The sequence below is a fragment of the Arachis stenosperma genome, chromosome 4, assembly GCF_014773155.1.
Source record: "Arachis stenosperma cultivar V10309 chromosome 4, arast.V10309.gnm1.PFL2, whole genome shotgun sequence".
Taxonomy (NCBI): domain Eukaryota; kingdom Viridiplantae; phylum Streptophyta; class Magnoliopsida; order Fabales; family Fabaceae; genus Arachis; species Arachis stenosperma.
This window is the reverse complement of record NC_080380.1, coordinates 66,419,666-66,433,411: the sequence shown is the minus strand read 5'-3', so window position 1 is coordinate 66,433,411 and position 13,746 is coordinate 66,419,666. Positions and strand designations below refer to the sequence as shown.

At 42.1% G+C, this 13,746-nt stretch overlaps 1 non-coding gene across 1 annotated transcript; it reads right to left on the bottom strand.

Annotated features, from left to right (window-relative positions):
• Positions 1-4,099: 4,099 nt before the first annotated feature.
• LOC130978039 (small nucleolar RNA R71) lies at positions 4,100-4,207 on the bottom strand. Its single transcript, XR_009085703.1, has one exon. It is a non-coding gene; the product is annotated as a small nucleolar RNA R71 (small nucleolar RNA).
• Between the last annotated feature and the right edge of the window lie 9,539 nt (positions 4,208-13,746).

The window sequence follows — 13,746 nt, the reverse complement described above, 5'->3', positions numbered from 1 at the left end:
CTTCTCCTTCGGGTCGTGGTCGGAATTCTTCTCGCCTCTAAACTCCACCGAGCTCAATTGCGTGGAATTCTCCTCCTTTGCCTCGGAGGTTTAGACTTTCGTTATAACAGTGATGAGCGGATAATTTGTATACTTTTTGGCATTGTTTTTAGTATGTTTTTGATAGGATATAGTTAGTTTTTAGTATATTTTTATTAGTTTTTAATTAAAATTCACTTTTCTGGACTTTACTATGAGTTTGTGTGTTTTTCTGTGATTTCAGGTATTTTCTGGCTGAAATTGAGGGACCTGAGCAAAAATCTGATCCAGAGACTCAAAAGGACTGCAGATGCTGTTGGATTCTGACCTCTCTGCACTCGAAGTGGATTTTCTGGAGCTACAGAAGCCCAATTAGCGCGCTCTCAACGGCGTTGGAAAGTAGACATTCTGGGCTTTCCAGCAATATATAATAGTCCATACTTTGCCCAAGATTTGATGGCCCAAACTGGCGTTCAAAGTCACCTCAAGGAATCCCAGCGTTAAACGCTAGAACTGGCACCCAAATGGGAGTTAAACGCCCAAACTGGCACCAAAGCTGGCGTTTAACTCCAAGAAGAGTCTCTACACGAAATTGCTTCATTACTCAGCCCAAGCACACACCAAGTGGGCCCGGAAGAGGATTTTTATGTCATTTACTCATTTCTGTACACCCTAGGCTACTAGTTTCTTATAAGTAGGACCTTTTACTATTGTATAGAAATCTTTTGATCACTTTTAGATCTCTAGATCATCTTTGGACATTTCAGTTCTTAGATCACTGGGAGGCTGGCCATTCGGCCATGCCTAGACCTTATGCTTATGTATTTTCAACGGTGGAGCTTCTACACACCATAGATTAAGGTGTGGAGCTCTGCTGTACCTCGAGTATTAATGCAATTACTATTGTTCTTTCATTCAAATTCCGCTTGTTCTTTATCCAAGATATCACTTGTTCTTCAACATGATGAAGGTGATGATTGACGCCCATCACCATTCTCACTCATGAACAAGGTGACTGACAACCATTCTTGTTCTACAAGCATCTGAGGCTTAGTGAATATCTCTTGGATTCCTGATTGCACGATGCATGGTTGATCGCCTGACAACCGAGTGCTCGCCTGACAAACGAGCCAACCATTCCGTGAGATCAGAGTCTTCGTGGTATAGGCAAGAACTGATGGCAGCATTCAAGAGAATCCGGAAGGTCTAACCTTGTCTGTGGTATTCTGAGTAGGATTCAATGATTGAATGACTGTGACGTGCTTCAAACCTGTAACCTACTGGGCGTTAGTGACAGACGCAAAAGAGTTATTCTATTCCGGTAGGGGAGGGAACCACACCGGTGATTGGCAGCACTGTGACAGAGTGTGTGCATTAGCTTTCACTGCGAGGATGGGAGGTAGCTGCTGACAACAGTGAGACCCTATACGAGCTTGCCATGGAAAGGAGTAAGAAGGATTGGATGAAGACAGTAGGAAAGCAGAGAGACGGAAGGGAAGGCATCTTCATGCGCTTATCTGAAGTTCCTACCAATGAATTACATAAGTATCACTATCTTTATCTTTTATGTTATTTTCGTGCATCACCATATATCTGAGTTTGCCTGACTAAGATTTACAAGATGACCATAGCTTGCTTCAATACTAACAATCTCCGTGGGATCGACCCTTACTCACGTAAGGTTTATTACTTGGACGACCCAGTGCACTTGCTGGTTAGTTGTGCGAAGTTGTGTAATGCCATGGTATTGAGCGCACCAAGTTTTTGGAGCCATTACCAGGGATTATGAGAGTTGTGAAAAAGTATAGTTCACAATTTCGCGCACCAAGTTTTTGGCGCCGTTGCCGGGGATTGTTCTAGTTTTGAGCAAGCCTTTGGTAACATCAGTGCCAAGATCCGGCAACAACATCAATTTTTTTGGTGTTATTGCCCGGGATTGTTCAGGCTGGACAACTGACGGTTCATCTTGTTGCTTAGATTAGGTATTTTTTTTTCGAAATTCTTGAAGATGAATTCTAGAGTTTCATGATGATTTGTTGAAATCTGGCTGGCTGAGAAGCCATGTCTAATCTGATTGGACCGAGGTTTCAACTTATCACCACAAGAGCTTGTTGATTTCGTATCAATCTTGCTTTTGGAGCAGTGATTTGCTAAGGCTTGGCTGACCTTTGGTCATGTCTAGTGTTTTGGACCGGAGCTTTCCTTGAAAGCTTGGCTGGCTGTGAAGCCATGTCTAATGCCTGGACCGGAGTCTTAGACTAGCATTGCACTGATTCCTGGAATTCTCATTAAGAATTTTGATACCTTTTCCTACTTAATTTTCGAAAAACACAAAAAAAAAAAATTTACAAAATCATAAAAAACCCAAAAATATTTGATGTTTCTTGCTTGAGTCTAGTGTCTCATCTTAAGTTTGGTGTCAAATGCATGTTTTTGTTATATTTCTCGAATCCATGCATATATTTCTTGTTTTGATCTTTAAATTCTATTGACTTGAGTGTTCATGTGTCTCATATAGTGTCAGTAGTACACAAACTGCTAAGTTGGGTGTCTTGCATGCATTGTTATTTGATTCTTGTTGCATTTTGATTATTGAAAATCCAAAAATATTTTTAATTTGTGTCTTTTCAAGTCAATGATACAAGGGATTGAAGACTCAGAACACACTGCAGAGGAATTATACAGAAAAAGCTGAGCATTCAAAAATGCCCAGTGAAGAAGGCAGACTGGCGTTTAAACGCCAGCCAGGGCACCTGGTTGGGCGTTTAACGCCCAAAAAGGTAGCATTTTGGGCGTTAAACGCCAGAATGTATACCATTCTGGGCGTTTAACGCCAGGATGGTGCTAGGGGGAAGATTTTGTTTTCAAATCAATTTTTTTCAAGTTTTTCAAAATCAAATCTTTTTCAAATCAAATCTTTTCACTCAAATGTTTTCAAAATTAATTTCTTTCCTTTCAAAGATACTTACTAACAATTAATGATTTGATTGAACATTTTTTGCCTTTTCTGTTAAGGAAGGTTTTATGTTTGAATCATATCTTTTCTTGTTAGGCAAGTCACTAATTTTCCAAATCAAATCTTTTAAAATAATTTTCAAAACATATCTTTTAAAATGGTTTTCAAATCATATCTTCTCAATCACATCTTTTTAAGACAATAACCTTTCAATCATATTTTTTTTCATCATATCTTTTTCAAATTAGTTTTCAATCAAATCCTTTTAGTTTCTAATTTCAAAATCTTTTTCAAAAATCACTTGATTTCTCTTCCACTTTCAATTTTCGAAAATTATCAATCATATTTTCAAAATATTTTCAAAATCTTCCACTTAATTTTCGAAAATTACTTCCCTTCTTCTCACATCCTTCTGTTTATGGACTAACACTATCCCTTAATGCAAAATTCGAACTCCATCTTTTTCTGATAAGTTCGAATTTTCTACTTCTGTCTTCTACTCTTCTTTTCCTCTGACACTTAAAGGAATCTCTATACTGTGACATAGAGGATTCCATATTTTCTTGTTCTCTTCTCTTTCATATGAGCAGGAGCAGAGACAAAGGCATTCTTGTTGAAGCTGATCCTGAACCCGAAAGGACCTTGAAGAGAAAGCTAAGAGAAGCCAAAGCACAACTCTCTTTAGAGGACCTGACCGAATTCTTCAAAGAAGAAGAACCCATGGCAGCCAAAAACAACAACAATGCCAACAATGCAAGGAAGGTGCTGGGTGACTTCACTGCACCTACTCCTGATTTCTATGGGAGAAGCATCTCTATCCCTGCCATTGGAGCAAACAACTTTGAGCTTAAGCCTCAATTAGTTTCTCTAATGCAACAGAATTGCAAGTTCCATGGACTTCCAATGGAAGATCCTCATCAGTTTTTAGCTGAATTCTTGCAAATCTGTGACACAGTCAAGACTAATGGGGTTAACCCTGAGGTCTACAGACTGATGCTATTCCCTTTTGCTGTAAGAGACAGAGCTAGAATATGGTTGGATTCTCAACCTAAAGAAAGCCTGGACTCTTGGGAAAAGCTAGTCAATGCCTTCTTGGCAAAGTTCTTTCCACCACAAAGATGGAGTAAGCTTAGAGTGGAAGTCCAAACCTTCAGACAGAAGGATGGAGAATCCCTCTATGAAGCTTGGGAAAGATACAAACAATTAATCAGAAGATGTCCTTCAGACATGCTTTCTGAATGGAGCATCATAGGTATTTTCTATGATGGTCTCTCTGAACTATCTAAGATGTCCTTGGATAGCTCTGCTGGAGGATCTCTTCATCTGAAGAAGACGCCTGCAGAAGCTCAGGAATTGATTGAAATGGTTGCAAATAACCAATTCATGTACACTTCTGAAAGGAATCCTGTGAACAATGGGACTAGTCAGAAGAAAGGAGTTCTTGAGACTGACATTCTGAATGCCATATTGGCTCAGAATAAAATATTGACTCAACAAGTCAATTTGATTTCTCAAAGTCTGTCTGGAATGCAAAATGCACCAAACAGTACTAAGGATGCTTCATCTGAGGAAGAAGCTTATGATCCTGAGAACCCTTCCATGGAAGAGGTGAATTACCTAGGAGAACCCTATGGAAATACCTACAATTCTTCATGGAGAAATCACCCAAATCTCTCATGGAAGAATCAAGAGAGACCTCAACAAGGTTTCAATAACAATAATGGTGGAAGAAACAGGTTTAGCAATGGCAAGCCTTTTCCATCATCTTCTCAGCAACAGACAGAGAGTTCTAAGCAGAATACTTCTGACTTAGCAACAATGGTCTCTGATCTAATAAAGACCACTCAAAGTTTCATGAATGAAACAAGGTCCTCCATCAGAAATTTGGAAGGACAAGTGGGTCAGCTGAGCAAGAAGGTTACTGAACTCCCTCCTAGTACTCTCCCAAGTAATACAGAAGAAAATCCAAAAGGAGAGTGCAAGGCCATCAACATGGCCGAATATGGAGAGGAAAGAGAGGAAGAAGACGCCACTGAGAAAGACCTCAGTGGGCGTGCACCACTCTCCTCTGAGTTCCTCAATGAGGAACAATGGGAATCTAAGGCTCAAAATGAGACCATAGAGATTCCATTGGACTTACTTCTGCCATTCATGAGCTCTGATGAGTATTCTTCCTCTGAAGAGGATGAGTATGTCACTGAAGAGCAAGTTGCTAAATACCTTGGAGCAATCATGAAACTAAATGACAAGTTATTTGGAAATGAGACTTGGGAGGATGAACCTCCCTTGCTCACCAAAGAACTGGATGACTTGTCTAGGCAGAAACTGCCTCAAAAGAGGCAGGATCCTGGGAAGTTTTCTATACCTTGTACCATAGGCACCATGACCTTCAAGAAGGCCTTGTGTGACTTAGGGTCAAGTGTGAACCTCATGCCCCTCTCTGTAATGGAGAAATTAGGGATCTTTGAGGTGCAAGCTGCAAGAATCTCATTAGAGATGGCAGACAATTCAAGAAAACAAGCTCATGGACTTGTAGAGAATGTTTTGGTGAAGATTGAAGACCATTACATCCCTACTGATTTCATAGTCCTGGAGACTGGGAAGTGCATGGATGAATCCATCATCCTTGGCAGACCCTTCCTAGCCACAGCAAAGGCTGTGATTGATGTTGATAGAGGAGAGTTGATCATTCAAGTGAATGAAGAATCCTTGGTGTTTACGGCCCAAGGACATCCCTCTATCATCATGGAGAGGAAGCATGAAGAGCTTCTCTCAAAACAGAGCCAAGCAGAGCCCCCACAGTCAAACTCTAAGTTTGGTGTTGGAAGGCCAAAACCAAACTCTAAGTTTGGTGTTGAAACCCCACATTCAAACTCTAAGTTTGGTGTTGGGAGGTTTCAACACGGTTCTGAGCATTTCTGAGGCTCCATGAGAGTCCCTTGTCAAGCTAATGACATTAAAGAAGCGCTTGTTGGGAGGCAACCCAATGTTTTATAATTAATTATTTTCTTTTGTTATTTTATCTTTTTTGTAGGTTGATGATCATAAGAAGTCACAAAAACAATGAAAAAAGCAAAAACAGAATGAAAAACAGGAAGAAAAACAGCACACCCTGGAGGAGAAGAAGCTGGCGTTCAAACGCCAGTAATGCTAGCTGTTGGGCGTTTAACGCCCAGTCTGGCACCATTCTGGGCGTTTAACGCCAGAAAGGGGCACCAGACTGGCGTTAAACGCCAGTAAAGGGCAAGAACCTGGCGTTAAACGCCAGGAATGGGCACCAGCCCGGCGTTTAACGCCAGAAATGGCTCAAAACGTGATTTTGAGCAACATTTGGTGCAGGGATGACTTTTCCTTGACACTACAGGATCTGTGGACCCCACAGGACCCTACCATCACTCTCTCTCTTCTTCCCCCATTCACCAATCACCTCAACACCTCTTCCCCAAAAACCCTTCACCTATCAAATCCCATCTTTCTCTTCACCACTCACATCCATCCTTCATAAATCCCCACCAACCTCACCCTTCAAATTCAAACCACTTTCCCTCCCAAACCCACCCTCCATGGCCGAACCTTTACCCCCCTCTCTCCTATAAATACCCTTCTTCAACCCTTCATTTTCACACAACCTAAACACCCTTTCTTACCCTTCTTGGCCGAACACACCACCTTCTCCCTCTTCCTCATTTTTTCTTCTTCTACTCTCTTCTTTCTTCTTTTGCTCGAGGACGAGCAAACATTTTAAGTTTGGTGTGGTAAAAGCGTTGCTTTTTCATTTTTCCATAACCATTTATGGCATCCAAGGCCGGAGAAACCTCTAGAAAGAGGAAAGGGAAGGCAAAGGCTTCCACCTCCGAGTCATGGGAGATGGATAGATTCCTCTCAAGGGTGCATCAAGACCACTTCTATGAAGTTGTGGCCTTGAAGAAGGTGATCTCCGAGGTCCCCTTTTCACTCAAAAAGGGTGAATATCCGGAGATCCGCCATGAGATCCGAAGAAGAGGTTGGGAAGTTCTTACCAACCCCATTCAACAAGTCGGAATCTTGATGGTTCAAGAGTTCTATGCCAATGCATGGATCACCAAGAACCATGACCAAAGTGTGAACCCGAATCCAAAGAATTATCTCACTATGGTTCGGGGGAAATACTTGGATTTTAGTCCGGAGAGTGTGAGGGTGGCGTTCAACTTGCCTATGATGCAAGGAGATGAGCACCCTTACACTAGAAGGGTCAACTTTGATCAAAGGTTGGACCAAGTCCTCACAGTCATAAGTGAAGAGGGCGCACAATGGAAGCAAGATTCAAGAGGAAAGCCGGTCCAATTGAGAAGGCATGACCTCAAGCCCGTGGCTAGAGGATGGTTAGAGTTCATACAACGCTCAATCATCCCCACTAGCAACCGGTCCGAAGTTACCATAGACCGGGCCATCATGATCCATAGTATCATGATTGGAGAAGAAATAGAGGTTCATGAGGTTATAGCCCAAGAACTCTATAAGGTGGCGGACAAGACCTCCACCTTGGCAAGGTTAGCCTTTCCTCATCTCATTTGTCACCTCTGTTATTCAGTTGGAGTTGACATAGAGGGAGACATTCCCATTGATGAGGACAAGCCCATCACCAAGAAAAGGATGGAGTACACAAGAGATCTCACTCACCATGAGATCCCTGAGATTCCTCAAGGGATGAATTTTCCTCCACAAAACTATTGGGAGCAACTAAACACCTCCCTAGGAGAACTAAGTTCCAACATGGGACAACTGAGGGTGGAGCATCAAGAACACTCCATCATCCTTCATGAAATTAGAGAAGATCAAAGAATCATGAGGGAGGAGCAACAAAGACAAGGAAGAGACATTGAGGAGCTCAAGCACTCCATAGGATCTTCAAGAGCAAGAAAGAGCCGCCATCACTAAGGTGGACCCGTTCTTTGATTTCCTTGTTATTGTTCTTCTGTTTTTCGATTTTTATGCTTTATGTTATCCATGTTTGTGTCTTATGATCATTAGTGTCTTAGTGTCTATGCCTTAAAGTTATGAATGTCCTATGAATCCATCACCTTTCTTCAATAAAAACGTGCCTAATTGATAAAAGAAAGAATTGCATGAATTTTGAATTTTATAATAGTTTAATTATTTTGATGTGGTGGCAACACTTTTGTTCTCTGAATGTATGCTTAAACAGTGCATATGTCTTTTGAATTTGTGGTTCATGAATGTTGGCTCTTGAAAGAATGATGAAAAAGGAGACATGTTACTGAGGATCTGAAAAATCAATAAAATGATTCTTGAAGCAAGAAAAAGCATTTCAAAAAAAAAAAAAAAGAAAAAAAAAAAAGAGAAAGGAATAAGAGTTGTGATCCAAGGCAATAAGAGTGTGCTTAAGAACCCTGGATACCTCTAATTGGGGACTTTAGCAAAGCTGAGTCACAATCTGAAAAGGTTCACCCAATTATGTGTCTGTGGCATGTATGTATCCGGTGGTAATACTGGAAGACAGAGTGCTTTGGGCCACAGCCAAGACTCAATAAATAGCTATGTTCAAGAATCATCATACTTTACTAAGAGAATCATTAACACCATCTGGATTCTAAGTTCCTAAAGAAGCCAACCATTCTGGATTTCAAAGGATAGAGTGAGATGCCAAAACTGTTTGGAGGCAAAAAGTTAAAAGCCCCGCTCATCTGATTAATACTGATCTTCACAGATGTTTTTGGAATTCATTGCATATTCTCTTCTTTTTATCTTATTTGATTTTCAGTTGCTTGAGGACAAGCAACAATTTAAGTTTGGTGTTGTGATGAGCGGATAATTTGTATACTTTTTGGCATTGTTTTTAGTATGTTTTTTATAGGATATAGTTAGTTTTTAGTATATTTTTATTAGTTTTTAATTAAAATTCACTTTTCTGGACTTTACTATGAGTTTGTGTGTTTTTCTGTGATTTCAGGTATTTTCTGGCTGAAATTGAGGGACCTGAGCAAAAATCTGATCCAGAGACTCAAAAGGACTGCAGATGCTGTTGGATTCTGACCTCCCTGCACTCGAAGTGGATTTTCTGGAGCTACAGAAGCCCAATTGGCGCGCTCTCAACGGCGTTGGAAATTAGACATCCTGGGCTTTCCAGCAATATATAATAGTCCATACTTTGCCCAAGATTTGATGGCCCAAACCGGCGTTCAAAGTCACCTCAAGGAATCCCAGCGTTAAACGCTGGAACTGGCACCCAAATGGGAGTTAAACGCCCAAACTGGCACCAAAGCTGGCGTTTAACTCCAAGAAGAGTCTCTACACGAAATTGCTTCATTACTCAGCCCAAGCACACACCAAGTGGGCCCGGAAGAGGATTTTTATGTCATTTACTCATTTCTGTACACCCTAGGCTACTAGTTTCTTATAAGTAGGACCTTTTACTATTGTATAGAAATCTTTTGATCACTTTTAGATCTCTAGATCATCTTTGGACATTTCAGTTCTTAGATCACTGGGAGGCTGGCCATTCGGCCATGCCTAGACCTTATGCTTATGTATTTTCAACGGTGGAGCTTCTACACACCATAGATTAAGGTGTGGAGCTCTGCTGTACCTCGAGTATTAATGCAATTACTATTGTTCTTTCATTCAAATTCCGCTTGTTCTTTATCCAAGATATCACTTGTTCTTCAACATGATGAAGGTGATGATTGACGCCCATCACCATTCTCACTCATGAACAAGGTGACTGACAACCATTCTTGTTCTACAAGCATCTGAGGCTTAGTGAATATCTCTTGGATTCCTGATTGCACGATGCATGGTTGATCGCCTGACAACCGAGTGCTCGCCTGACAAACGAGCCAACCATTCCGTGAGATCAGAGTCTTCGTGGTATAGGCAAGAACTGATGGCAGCATTCAAGAGAATCCGGAAAGTCTAACCTTGTCTGTGGTATTCTGAGTAGGATTCAATGATTGAATGACTGTGACGTGCTTCAAACCTGTAACCTACTGGGCGTTAGTGACAGACGCAAAAGAGTTATTCTATTCCGGTAGGGGAGGGAACCACACCGGTGATTGGCAGCACTGTGACAGAGTGTGTGCATTAGCTTTCACTGCGAGGATGGGAGGTAGCTGCTGACAACAGTGAGACCCTATACGAGCTTGCCATGGAAAGGAGTAAGAAGGATTGGATGAAGACAGTAGGAAAGCAGAGAGACGGAAGGGAAGGCATCTTCATGCGCTTATCTGAAGTTCCTACCAATGAATTACATAAGTATCACTATCTTTATCTTTTATGTTATTTTCGTTCATCACCATATATATCTGAGTTTGCCTGACTAAGATTTACAAGATGACCATAGCTTGCTTCAATACTAACAATCTCCGTGGGATCGACCCTTACTCACGTAAGGTTTATTACTTGGACGACCCAGTGCACTTGCTGGTTAGTTGTGCGAAGTTGTGTAATGCCATGGTATTGAGCGCACCAAGTTTTTGGAGCCATTACCAGGGATTATGAGAGTTGTGAAAAAGTATAGTTCACAATTTCGCGCACCAAACAGCGACGTGCCATCTTTTGATCTGCCTTTATTGTAGCTATCCCTTCCGCAGTTGGGAATTTCATATATAGATGTGGAGTTGAAACTATTGCGCCGAGTTGATTTAACGTTGTCCGACCTATTAAGGCATTGTAGGCTGAGCTTACATTGACCACGATGTAGTCTATCTTGAGTGTTCTGGATTGGTTCCCCTTTCCGAAGGTTGTATGCAGCGATACGTATCCCAGCGGTTGAACTGGGGCATCTCCTAGTCCAAACAGGCTGTTCAGGTACGCTCTTAGCTCTTTTTCTTCTAGGCCGAGTTTGTCGAAGGCAGTTTTGAATAAGATGTCGGCAGAGCTTCCCTGGTCAATTAGTGTACGGTGAAGGTTGGTGTTTGCCAGTATGATCGTAATGACCATGGGGTCGTTGTGTCCCAAGATGATTCCGGATGCGTCTTCCTTGGTAAACGTGATTGCTGGGATGTCTGGGGTTTCCTTTTTTCCTTCGACGTGGCACACCTCTTTGAGGTGTCGCTTGTGGGATGATTTGGAGATTCCTCCTCCAGCAAATCTGCCGTGTATTACGTGAACGTGTCTTTCCGGTGTGCGAGGTGATCGTTCAGATCGTCCGACATCCTCATCCCTTCTTCTTTTTCTTGGTTCATCATCTCGATTGGCCAAAAACCAATCTAGCTTTCCTTCTCTTACTAGTTTTTCTATGACTTTTTTCAAGTCGAAGCATTCGTTGGTGGAATGCCCTCGAAGTCGGTGATATTCACAGTATTCATTCTGATTTCCTCCTCCTCTTTTGCCTTTAAGTGGCCGAGCTGGGGGGATTTTCTCTGTATGGCAGACTTCTTTGTAAACATCTACCAAGGATACCCTAAGAGGAGTATAGTTATGATATTTTTTGATTTTCTCTCCGGAGCGATTTTCCTTTTTCTTGGATTCTTTATCTCGGTAGGCATAACCAAACCTTGAGGCTTCGCCAAGTCGAGAATTTTCCTCCATGTTGATGTAGTTCTGTGCCCGTTCTTGTACTTCGTCTAAGGATGTCGGGTATCTCTTTGATATAGATTGGCTAAATGGTCCTTCTCGCAGGCCATTTATGAGGCCCATAATGGCAGCTTCTGTTGGTAGACTTTGTATGTCCATGCATGTTTTGTTGAATCTTTCCATGTAGTTGCGAAGGCTCTCCCAATCTCCTTGCTTGATCCCTAGTAGGCTAGGTGCGTGTTTGGCTTTGTCCTTTTGTATGGAGAATCGGGCCAGGAACTTTTTGGCCAGGTCGTCAAAACTCGAGATGGATTTTGGAGGTAAGTTGTCAAACCATTTAATGGCTATCTTGGTGAGAGTTGTTGGAAAGGCTTTGCAGCGAACTGCATCTGAGGGATCAGTGAGGTACATTCTACTTCTGAAGTTGCTGAGATGATGGTTGGGGTCCGAGGTGCCATCATATAGAGTCATATCTGGAAGTTTGAAATCTTTTGGAATTTTGGTCTTCATAATTTCTCTGGTGAATGGATCCTGATCTTTCTGAGAGCTATCCTCTGTGGATGGTCGAGTAGCTTTAGTTTTGAGATCAGCTTCGAGTTTTATAAGCTTATCTTCTAATTCTCGACGCCGCCTTATCTCCCGGCGTAGATCTTCTTCTTTTCAACGTCGATGTTGGGCTTCTTTCTTAAGTTGCTCCAATCGATTTTGAAGTGCTTCTATTACTCCTGGATTTGATGAATTTTTGTCTCCGTTGGTTTCTGAAGTATCTTTGAGTATTGTGTCCGCATTTTTATGCGGCGTTCTGTCTTCCAAACCTGAATCGTGGTCGTTGTCATGGTCATCCGCCATGTTAATGGGATGACTTCCAGGTTCCCCGGCAACGGCGCCAATGTTTCGAGGGTTACCTGAAACTGTAGGTCGATCTCGGACGAGATCTTCTGTGTTGGTCAGAGCCGATGTGTCTGGCAGGTGTACAGCGGCCGGAGCTGGTGTGTCCGACTTGTTGGACTTGGTGGTGGTGCTGATCCTTCGTCCCCGGAGGGTGGGGGGTACCTGCAAGGGACTCCGATGCTTAAGTTAGCAAGGGTATTAAGCAGCTTTATGTAGAATCAGAGTATGAGTTATACCTGGGTGCTCCAGTGCATTTATAATGGTGAGATGTGGCCTCCTGTGGATAAGATAAGTTAGTTATCTTATCTTATCTTTATCTTATCTTTAAGTGAGGTCATCTTTAAGGGAACCGCCTTTATCTCTGTGGGCTTGGGCTGCCTTTGGATTTAGGACGTGTTCCTCTATTTGGGCCCTTTGTTTAGGCTTTTCTGTGACTTGGCCGAGCTCTTTGAGAAGAGGTCGGGTTGTCCTGACCTAAAGAGGTCGGTCGCTTTGTCTGTAGAACATCCCGGGTCGGACAGCTCGACCTAGGGTATGAACAGTTGCTCAACTGAGATATACTCATTTACTCCCATCTTCACCCCAGCATCTTTACATAGCATAGAGATTAAGCTTGGATAAGCCAAATTGGCATCTTTGGAGTTCTTGTTTGCAATTGTGTAAAGTTCACAAGAGATCAGCTGATGGACTTCCACTTCTTTTCCCAACATAATGCAATGGATCATTACTGCTCTTTTGATGGTTACTTTAGAGCGGTTGCTAGTGGGCAGTATAGAACGCCCAATGAAGTCCAGCCAGCCTCTGGCGACTGGTTTGAGATATTCTCTCTTGAGTTGATTTGGGACACCCTTGTGTTGGTTGTCCACTTGGTTCCAGGGAGGCATATGTCCTCTAGAATTTTGTCCAAGCCCTTATTTGTTCTTATCATTCTCCTATTAAAGGAGTCTGGGTCATCTTTCAGCTGAAGTAGCTTGAAGATCTCCCTGATTTTGTCAGGGTGGAGGTGAACAATCTTCCCTCTGACCAAAGTCCGATAGTCATAGAAGACGGTTCCAGCTATTCTCTGCTTGTCTGTTTGCCACATATTAGAGTAGAATTCCTGAACCAAGTTTTTTCCCACCTTTGTTTCAAGATTAGCTAGGATTTCCCAGCTCCTGTTTCGAATTTGCTTTGGATCTTCGGATATTCGTCTTCTTTCAGATCGAATTTAACTTCTGGGATCACTGACCTTAGACCCATTATTTTGTAGTAATGATCTGAATGTTCTTTGGTTAAGAACTTCCCTTGATTCCAAAGTGGTTTTGGAATATTCTCTTTCTTGCCTCTTGGAGTGGTTTGTTTTCCCTTAGGAGCCATGATCTTAGTGG